We start from the raw sequence: 10,002 nt of genomic DNA on the forward strand, positions 1-10,002 counted from the left end.
AGAAATTTTGGCCTTACCTAATTTTGGCCACAAAATTTCTCTATGCTTTCTTCTAGAAGTTGTATAGTATAATAGAAGTTTTATAGTATTAGCTTTTACATTTAGGTCTATGATCCATTTAATTGACATTGTTTTTTATTATGAAGATTTGTGCAGAGGTTAGGGTCAGCTCTCTAAATGCATCTTCAGCTGCTCCGCAGTGAAGAAGCAGGTGAAACAGTTTATAAGAGTATGGTTACGGAGACTTTCATGGCGGTGCAGTGGTTTAGACTAGCAGCCCTTTCCAACGCAGGGCGTGTGGGTTGAATTTTTGGTGGAGTAGCTGTGATTCCACATGCCTCCTGGCCATAAAACCAAAACCTAAAGCAGAAGCAATACTGTTGCAAAAATAAAGACTTTAAAAAAAAAAAAAAAGGTTGCTTAAAAACGGGGGTGGGTGGGGGAGTATGGATATAACACTTCCAGTCTAAAATATGGTCTAAAGGTGGTTGTTCCAGGATAATCTCTCATGGCAATGTCATAGTTACCATTTCAGTCTTTCCCCTAAGAAGGGGTGCTCCCCTCCTTCTCTTCCAACTCTCTCCCCTCTCTTCTACAGTCAAGAAACATAAAACTCTGTCTCTGTTTCAGAAGAACAACGTCAAAAACCAGAAAAGGAAGTATGAGTCAATACTTTCCACCCTTCATCTGGTTAACCAGATAACAGCCCTGAGCAGCAGTCTCAGGCGGCTTCGCAGGCGGGGGTGGCGACCCGGCTCGCCAAGGGAGTTAGTCACCGAGCGACCTCAGGGAGTCACCGAGCCGCCATAAAGGAGGCGAGCGACTACCGGGCGAGCAGGCGCCTGGGCCGCTGTCTGCAGCCCCAGCCTGGCCCCGCCAGCGCCCCGACGCCCAGCCGAGGCAGCGCCCAGCAGAGCCGGGTCGGCCAGGGCCAGGCTGCTCACCGTGGACAGTGTGCGGAGGGTCTTCCTCGAGGTGACACTTTCCCTCCAGGTCGACGCCGACTTGCGCTGTGTGGGCTTGAATCCGCCTTCTCTGCTGCTGAGAGACAGACCGTCTCCGCTGAGAGACCTCCCAGACCACCGCGAGTCATGGGCTGCTGAAGGCTTTAAGATGGCGGCGCTGGGATTTTACGGCAGAAGGAGAAAGCAGACCCTCGACCTCTGGTGCAGTTCTCAAACTTACCCCAACAGACTCCATTGTCTATCAGAACGCTTTCCTCAAAGGAATACAGCTGGAGACTTTCAATCAACAGTACTTCCTAAAGTGAGAGGTGTGAAGAGAGAGGTGGGTATGGGGAGTTATGCTAACAGCCATTTTATTTTGAGGTACTTATTTTTTATAGCCTATTTTACTTCGATGTATGAAAGATTCACCTCTTAATATAAAATCAACCTTCAAGAAAAAAAACCAAAAAACCCCAAACCCCCAAATTCCCACAGCGCCAGCTACAAGGAGCCCAGCAGTCCCACTCATCTCTTGGAGAAATAGCTTCAGGGCTTGGGCAATCCAGCCTTACTCTGAGACGTATTGCTTGCCAGCCCCCTTTGAGCTGCCTTTGCTGAAGGAACACAACCCACCCCTGGCAGATTCTCTGCTCAGAGGTCGTGAAATTTTCTAGGATCCTGATGGAGCCGCGAGGAGAGAGCAAGAAAGGATTTGTCTCTTTTCTGTGGACCCTTATAATCTTGAAACTTAGGCAGAAATAGAAGATACAAAGTAATAGAACATTTAGGAAAACTTGGCAATAGCTATGGAAGAGGCTCTGGAAAGTCTGGGCTGAGTAATGAGGCTTTGTATTAACTGCAAAGTGAATGGACATCCTATGAAAGTGTTTGTTGACTCAGGTGCCCAGATGATTATTATGAACCAAGCTTGTGCAGAAATCTGTAATATAATGAGGCTGGTGGACTATTGGTGGGCAGGGATGGCAAAGGAATGGGCTCCCAGAAGATTCTTGGAAGGGTACATCTAGTTCAGGTTCAAAAGGAAGCAGATTTCCTGGCTTGTTCCTTCTCTGTACTTGAGGAAGAGCCTGTAGAAGTGCTTCCAGGACTGGCATGCTGAAATGGCATCAATGTTCCATTGACCTCAAGAAAAATGTACTCATGATGATCACCACAGGCTCACAGACCATCTTCCTTCCCAAGGGAGAGTTCCCAGAGTGTACCCAGTTGGCATATGGGGCCAGGTAAGAGGCCAGAGGAGATTGCAGACCAAGAAGCCCTTCAGAAATCTGTATAAGATGCAGAGTGTCAGAAGCCATAATGCATATATATAGTATGTGTGTACTGCAGCTGGAGTGGACCCCAGACCAGAGGAAAAAAGCAGTGAAGGAGCTAACTCACTGGGAATATCATCGTCACCAATTTCAAATGCATTTAACCGTCAAGCCCATCCTTCCCAACAGAGACTCGTGACTGGTAATTCTTAAGTCTTACTGATTCTGTCTGCTTCAGTATGCCCCCGCTCCCCCCATCAAGCCCAGTGACCCAGACAGCATTGAACCTAAAGTTGTGAAGACATTGAAGGCCTCAGCTGAATTCCAGATAACTTTGAGAAATGAAAGAACATCTTCCTCTACAGGACCTTTCTGATTGTGCTTCTTCAGCAGACAATGCTCCAGCAAACCAGAGTACAGCTATTCCTTTGCAGAATTCACTCAAAGAAGCTGTTGGTGCAGATGACCTAGAGAAATCTGCCAAAAGAAGCATGTGTGTGGTCATTCACTCAGTTGTGTTCGACTTTTTGCGACCCCATGGACTGTAGCCCACCATGCTCCTCTGTCCACCGGATTATCCCATCAGAATACCGGAGTGGGGTTGCCATTTCCTCCTCCAGGTGATCTTCCAGACCTAGATATCGAACCAGCATCTCCTGCAGATTCTTTACCCAGAGCCACCTGGGAAACTGAAAGAAACACCCAGGGCCTCAAATCTCATCTCCACACAAGACAGAAAGCTAGTTTATCTGTCATAACTATTAGGAAGCAAGAACTACAGAGGCTTATAGATTAAAACGATCGGCATCCAGAATATCAGTACCTGAGTCAAGTAAATAGCCTTCAAAAACATGAAGATCCAGGGAATGAACAGCATGAGGGTATATGACAAAATGCTTCACATGATGGAGAACATCTTTGTAACACAGAAGACCTTGAACTTCTTGAAGAAAGGTAACAGAATCAACAAGAAGTGGTTGATTGGAAACTACAGTGAAAGGAGACAGGATAAGAGAAAAATATTCTACCTTCAGGTAGAATTTGAGCAGCAGGATGCTTTGGCTCCTCAAATTCAAAAACTTTTATGTAAATAGATACAGTAGAACAATCCCTAGTTTCTGTGCTTAATTCAGCAGGCAATCAGAATACTAATGTCAAGAACATTGGTGTATCTGATCTCGCCTTAGATAGTCCCTTGATGGAAGTAGAAATGTAACCCTTCCTTTGAAATTTTGAGTAAGTCCATTTCCATCCAGGATGTACAGCTTCTGGAAAATAATGTTGAAATGTCTGGAACAAATGAATATAAATCTCTTTAAGTCTCTGTGGCAGTTAGCCCTCTGTGGAGTCAACAGAGGAATCTTGCTTATCTATAACAGAAGCCTTGAAGGAAGTTCATGAATTTTTGGCCTTTTGTAGTAAACCAGCTTCAGAAAGTACATCTGAAGATGTTATCTGTCAATCAGAGACAGTAACTGAGGGCCAGACAGGTATTAAAAACCTTTCTGAAAGATGGTCCCCAAGTGAGCATCTTATAGCTACCCAGAGTGAACACAGTCTCACAAGTCTCCTTTCTTTAGGCCATATCTGTGAAGACAGAAGAATTAACAGACACTTCAGCTGGAGTAGAAGATGTAGAAAATATTAACTTCAGGGGTCCAGGTGATGACCTGGTAACTGATAAGGAAGGTGTCCCCAAGTCTAGGGAATCGATAAATGAGAGCAGTTCTGTCACTCTAGCCTCAGCTAAAATATCTAATCAACTACACTGCACCTTCAGTATAGAAATTTCACCCAGACTTTTGGCAAGTGAGGAGGATGCCCTCAATCAAACTTCTGAGCAAACTGAGTCATCGTCATCCAGGTTCATATTGGTTAAAGATTAGATCAGGGCACAGAATCCAGTGGCAGACAGGCCTGAGACCAGAGAAAATGTTCGGAAGCTGCAGAGCCACTTCTGCAATTTGAACCTCCTCCCAGCCATCCATCACGTCCCTCCTTTCTTGCACCATTAATTTTTCCTGCTGCAGACATTGACCAAATTCTCCGTGCTGGCTATCTTTTGCAGGAAGTTCTTGGTGCTTTGCACTGTGATGGTGGAAATGCAGACTTTGCACTTCTTGTTTGCTGTCAAAGAGCATTGTAGTTCCTGCATAACCTTGGAAAAGTGAGCTAGACATTACTTCATTCCCTTAAAAAAGCTATAGCACTCACATCCGTACTCACTGTTTATACAGTATATATAAAACCAGCAAACAGAATGTTGAGCCAGATTTTTGAAAAGATTTTCTTTTTTTGGCCGAAGTACTCTATGATTTCTTGTCTTATGAATTTGTCTATTCTATTTGTTAAAATTTGGGTCTTCAAAAATGTATTGGCACTTATGTGCATACAAAAGCTTTTTATTATCATTAAGATGATGTATTCTGGAATCAAATTGATGGTATTATATATTGTCCTTTGCAGGGTAGCACTGTAGTAAAGAATCTGGCTGCCAGTGCAGGAGACACAAGCGATGCAGGTTCAATCCCTGGTTTAGGAAGATTCCTCTGGAGAGGGAAATGGCAACCCACTCCAGTATGCTTGCCTGGAGAATTCCATGGACCATGGAGCCTGGCAAGTTACAGTCCATAGGGTTGCAAAGAGTCAGACATGACTGAACACACACATACACACACACACACATATGTAGCATAAAAAGTAAAAATAAAATAAACCCTACCTTGTCTGAAAAATAATCTTCTACCCAGTGCTCAAGAAACAGATGGGCCACCAATAGGAAGTTGAAGCCTATGGGTGAGAAGGGCAGAGAGGTCAAGGACCCACTATTCTGGTCAGCCTCTAACTATTTTGACTTTGAGCTGTGATTCCTACCTGAACAAGATCTCTCTGTTTAGGGACTTTGTTGGGGGTGGGGGGAAGTCATGGGAAGGGGATGTGCTGGGAAGGATCTTGTCCTCTGAATTTATACAGCTCCAGAGGAGACTTGATTTCATGGCCAGAATGGCAACTAAGGTTTCCATCTGCCCACAATGCCAGTTGCACATTTATACCATATTTTTGGTGTCGCTAGTGGTAAATAACCCACCTGCCAATGCAAGTGTAAGAGAGGCAGGTTCCATTCCTGGGTCAGGAAGATCCCCTGGAGGAGGGCACGACAACCCACTCCAGTATCCTTGCTTGTAGAATCCCGTGGACAGAGGAGTGTGGTGGGCCACATTCCATAGTGTCTCAAAGAGTTGGACACAGTTGGAGTGTCTTAGCATGCATGCACCATATTTTTATTTCTCTGATATTCTGGAAAGAACTGAACAAAAGGAAATGGACTTTGTCAGATCTTCATTAGATATATGGGAAAACATTTGCTTCTCACAGTTGGGCTTGTGTTCTTTATTGTTTGTTTCACATACTCTTGCTCAGATCATTCTCTTGGCAGGAAGGACATCCCCTGACTTCAAATCCCACTTACCTGTTGGCCAGAGTCCAATTCAAGTGTGTGTCTGTGAATCCAACTACTCAGGCATTCTTAGTGATCTCTCTTTTTCCTACTCAATAAAGAGCTCTAATACCAGAAATACCCAGGAGCTGGAGAGATGCTGTGTGTATATAGAAAAATGTGACACAGCTCATACCTATCAGGGAGCTTCCAGCTTAGTGAAGGAGTTCAGATGCATCAATAGCTTATTATAACATTGCTGTTAGAAAGATGTGCGTGGACAACAATGGAAGCACAAAGGTTGGGCATCTGTATAGACTAGGCTAGGCCAGAGTGTGGTATGGAGTCATGGAAGATTTTCTGGAGGAGGTAATAGCTTTTGTTGAGTTTTGAGATTAACTTGGTATAGACTATCAATGGGGTGGTTTCAGGCAAATCTGTCAAAATCACAGAGTTGTGAGATGGCATGGGAAATCCAGAGAACTTCAGATAGTTTCACAGCCCATAAACAGCCCCTCTCAGCTCACTTTTTCAAAAAAGTTTTTTAAAATTTCTTTTTTGGCTGTGCTAGGTCTTTTTTGCAGTACAAAGGCTCCTTTAGTTTTGGAGCTCAGGCTCTCAAGTGTGCAGGCTCAGTAGTCGTGATGCCTATGCTTAGTTTTTCTGTGGCGTATGGGACCTTAGTTCCCCTACCAATGATCAAACCTACCACCTCTGCATTGGAAGACAGATTCTTAACCACTGGACCACCAGGGAAGTTCCCTAAATTTTTAAAAAAATTTTTTACAATAGGTCTTTGTTGGTTATCTATTTTAAGTATAGCAGTGTGTACATGTCAATTCCAAACTCCCAAACTATCCCTCTCTCTCACCCTTCTCCCCTAGTAATCATTAATTCATTTTCTAAGTCTGCAAGTGTTTCTGTTTTATTGTATCATTTTTTTTAGATTCCTCAAATAAGCTATGTCATATGCTATTTGTCTTTGTCTTACTTCATTTAGTATGATAATCTCCAGCTTCATCCGTGTTGCTACAGGTGGCATCAGTTCGTTCTTTTTAATGGCTTTTAAATGGCATTGTGTATATGTACCACATCTTTATTCATTCATCTGTAAATGGGCATTTAGGTTTCAGCTCACTTTTAACTGGTTTCCTTCAACTTTCTTCAGAGGAAACCAGGAGAGCTCTTTGATGGCAACATGCAATTCCTCATCTCAGTTGTCCCAAGCAAGTCCATTTCTTGGCCCCTGACTCAGTTCAAAAAAGTTGTGCAGAAATTTAGAAATCTACTGTTACTTACACAGCTCCCTCTATGGGTGTGTCTGTGTGTGTAAGGGGGGATATTACTCCCTCCTCTTAGCAGTTTATCATAGGGTCTCACATAATGTCCATTCCTTGAGGACTTCGGACAGTTCTATCCTTTATACTATGCTTGATTTCTAGTGATGTATTAGAAAGCCTTACAGCTTAGCTCCCTAAGGGTACTAGTCACCCTTAAGACAGCTCCAAGAGTGACTGGGATATAAAATGTAAGAGAGGTGGCATGAAATGTAACTAGATGGAATATGAGTGGGAAACCAGATTGTGAAAATCTTTGAAAGTAGACAGAGGGATAAAAGGAAGATCAGGCTGTTGTTGCCACACAGATAAAAGCTTGCTTATCCTTTGAGCAATTATCCCTAATTGCTCTAGGGTACAAGCGGATCCATCCTACTGAATGATACATACATTATCTGAGGGGAAAAAAGTGAAAGAAGTATTAGTTGCTCAGTCATATCTGACTCTGTGACCCCATGAACTGTATAGCCCACAGTCCTGCCTAATATTTCCATGGTGTCCACTATGATTCCACACACATGTTGAAGCACAAAGTAGTACAAAATATGCTGATTGGTGGATTTGTATGGGCTGCCAAGAATGGTTGCATAGACTTTTAGAAAGGGATCTCTTGCATTGTATAGCGTCAGATTCTTGAAAGGCAGGGGGGAGTAGAGATTGTATATTTATCTGGAGTCTAAGATCCTCTCCAGTTATTCCAGCCTATTCAAAATGGCTGTTTCTCTCAACTTTCCACTCTCTCTGCCACTAGAAGGCAGCATCATTTCCGTTTGCCTCTGGGACAGGGATTCTCTCTGTATCCATCCCATCATACATATTACAGTCATAAATACATAATATACACAAAAATATGTATTCCACCAGCACAAACAGGCACCTGAAGCTTTGACCTTGATTGACTGGGAAAATGTTAGCTCATGTTCTGGCCAACTGGCCCCAAAGCTCATACAATGCTTTGACCTCCAATGTGCCCTGAAGGAGCTGCCCAGATGGAAATTGCTTTCTGTGAAGCAGCTGAATGGTAGATTAATTCTGAAAGCCACAGTTGGCAAGCTCAAACATTACAGAATCCTATATTGAGTACACAGTTTAGATGGGGTTGATGGTCTTTTCCTGTTGAGTTTTATGCAACCCTGGGCCCCTAGGGAATTTCCACAGAACATCAGTTCGGGGCATGCTGCTCCGTGTGTTGTAGCTTTCTGTTTATTTCTTAGTGGTTGCAATATAGTGGCACTTGTGCTTATGCCAGTAGCCTGAAACCCTTTAGAAAACTAGACATATAATGCCCTATCCCGCATTGCAGGCAGATTCTTTGCCATCTGAGCCACTAGGGAAGCCCACATTAAGAAGCCAAAGCATTTTCCAAGCATATTTTTCTCAAGGCCCATGTTTTCAAGATTGCTTCTGCCTTTGGTGATGCTGAAACTCAAGGGAAGCTGTTTAATTTGATCATTATTGTCGGTGTGCCAGTTAAGCAGTGTCAGGGTGTCTCAGGCTGTCCTGGAAAAGATTTGTCAATCAGTTCAGCAGAACTTCTCAAGTGTTGTGACATCAGAGGATTCCAGCTTATTTCTGAGTCATAAGATGGGATGGCCAAGACCAAGGACATGGTCCGCCTCCCTCAGACATGCAGCTTCCATCAAAGTCAAGTCTTGGGCTGGCCTCTTGCTTAAGCTTCTTTTCTTTTTTATTTTCAGGGAGCAATCTTATTTCCCTTATTTTACTTATGATTTTAATTGAAACAGAGTGGATTCACAATATTATATTAGTTTCAGGTGTACAGTATAAGGGATTCAATATTTTATACTCCCTTTAAAGTTATTAGAAATTAATGGCTACATATCCCTGTCCTGAAAAATATATCTTTGTTGCTGTTTAAGCCTCTTTAAGGATGATTTGCTTTGACAGGTGACTAGTGTGAAGACCAAGGTTATGAACTACTACATACGAGTAGGCAGCACAGACCATGCAAAGTTATATATAGGAAGACATTCAGCTTTTCTTCCTTCGAGCTTTACTGAAGGCTCTCTAGCATTTTCAAAGGCAAAGTCAGCACTGTTCCTTTCACAAACATGTATTGAGCCTGAACTCTTGCCAGGGCCAAGGACACAAGGGAATATGAGAGCTGGAGTGAGGATTTGGCCATTACACCTGTTGCAAATGGGCTTGCACTGGGCTAAGGGTCATGGCCAAAGACAAGTCCTTACCATGTGACATGTTCATGAGAATAAATAATAAAAACTAAGTGAAACATTACTTTTAAAAAGGAAATAAACATAAGCAAAATGGAAACTTTGACTCTGATTTTTGGAGCTACTATTATAATGGAAGAGTCACAATGTGTATCATAAAAGACATGATTATAATGTACACAGTTACCACCCATATAATACAGGTATTTTCTAATTTGCTATGAGAATGCAGAAGAAGGAGTTTTGACAAGAGTTTAACTCTCTTCCTGCAGAGAATTTGCAACACTAAAGACAGAGAAAGCCTGGTGGAATCACCAACCAGGAAGACAATGGCCTTGATTCATTCACTCAGCAAATATTTATAGAGTACTTACCATATGTGGACTAGATGGACCTTTGTTGGCAAAGTAATGTCTCTGCTCTTTAATATGCTCTCTAGGTTAGTCATAACTTTTCTTTCAAGGAGCAAGCATCTTTTAATTTCATGGCTGCAATCACCATCTGCAGTGATTTTTGGAGCCCCCCAAAATAAAGTCTGACACTGTTTCCATTGTTTCCCCATCTATTTGCCATGAAGTGATGGGACCAGATGCCATGATCTTAGTTTTCTGAATGCTGAATTTTAAGCCAAACTTTTTGACTGTCCTCTTTCACTTTCATCAAGAGGCTCTTTAGTTCTTCTTCGCTTTCTGCCATAAGAGTGGTGTCGTCTGCATATCTGAGGTTATTGATATTTCTCCCGGCAATCTTGATTCCAGCTTGTGCTTCATCCAGTTCAGTATTTCTCATGGTGTACTCTGCATATAAGTTAAATAA

General features: G+C 42.7%; 2 pseudogenes; both read left to right on the forward strand.

Moving 5' to 3' along the window:
* The first annotated feature begins 1,391 nt into the window (after nt 1-1,391).
* LOC110147482 (protein DDI1 homolog 2 pseudogene) lies at nt 1,392-2,284 on the forward strand (annotated as a pseudogene).
* On the forward strand, nt 2,282-4,378 carry LOC110147481 (regulatory solute carrier protein family 1 member 1-like; annotated as a pseudogene).
* Nucleotides 4,379-10,002: the final 5,624 nt, after the last annotated feature.

This window comes from Odocoileus virginianus, chromosome 11 (genome assembly GCF_023699985.2).
Source record: "Odocoileus virginianus isolate 20LAN1187 ecotype Illinois chromosome 11, Ovbor_1.2, whole genome shotgun sequence".
In the NCBI taxonomy this organism is placed as follows: Eukaryota; Metazoa; Chordata; class Mammalia; order Artiodactyla; family Cervidae; genus Odocoileus; species Odocoileus virginianus.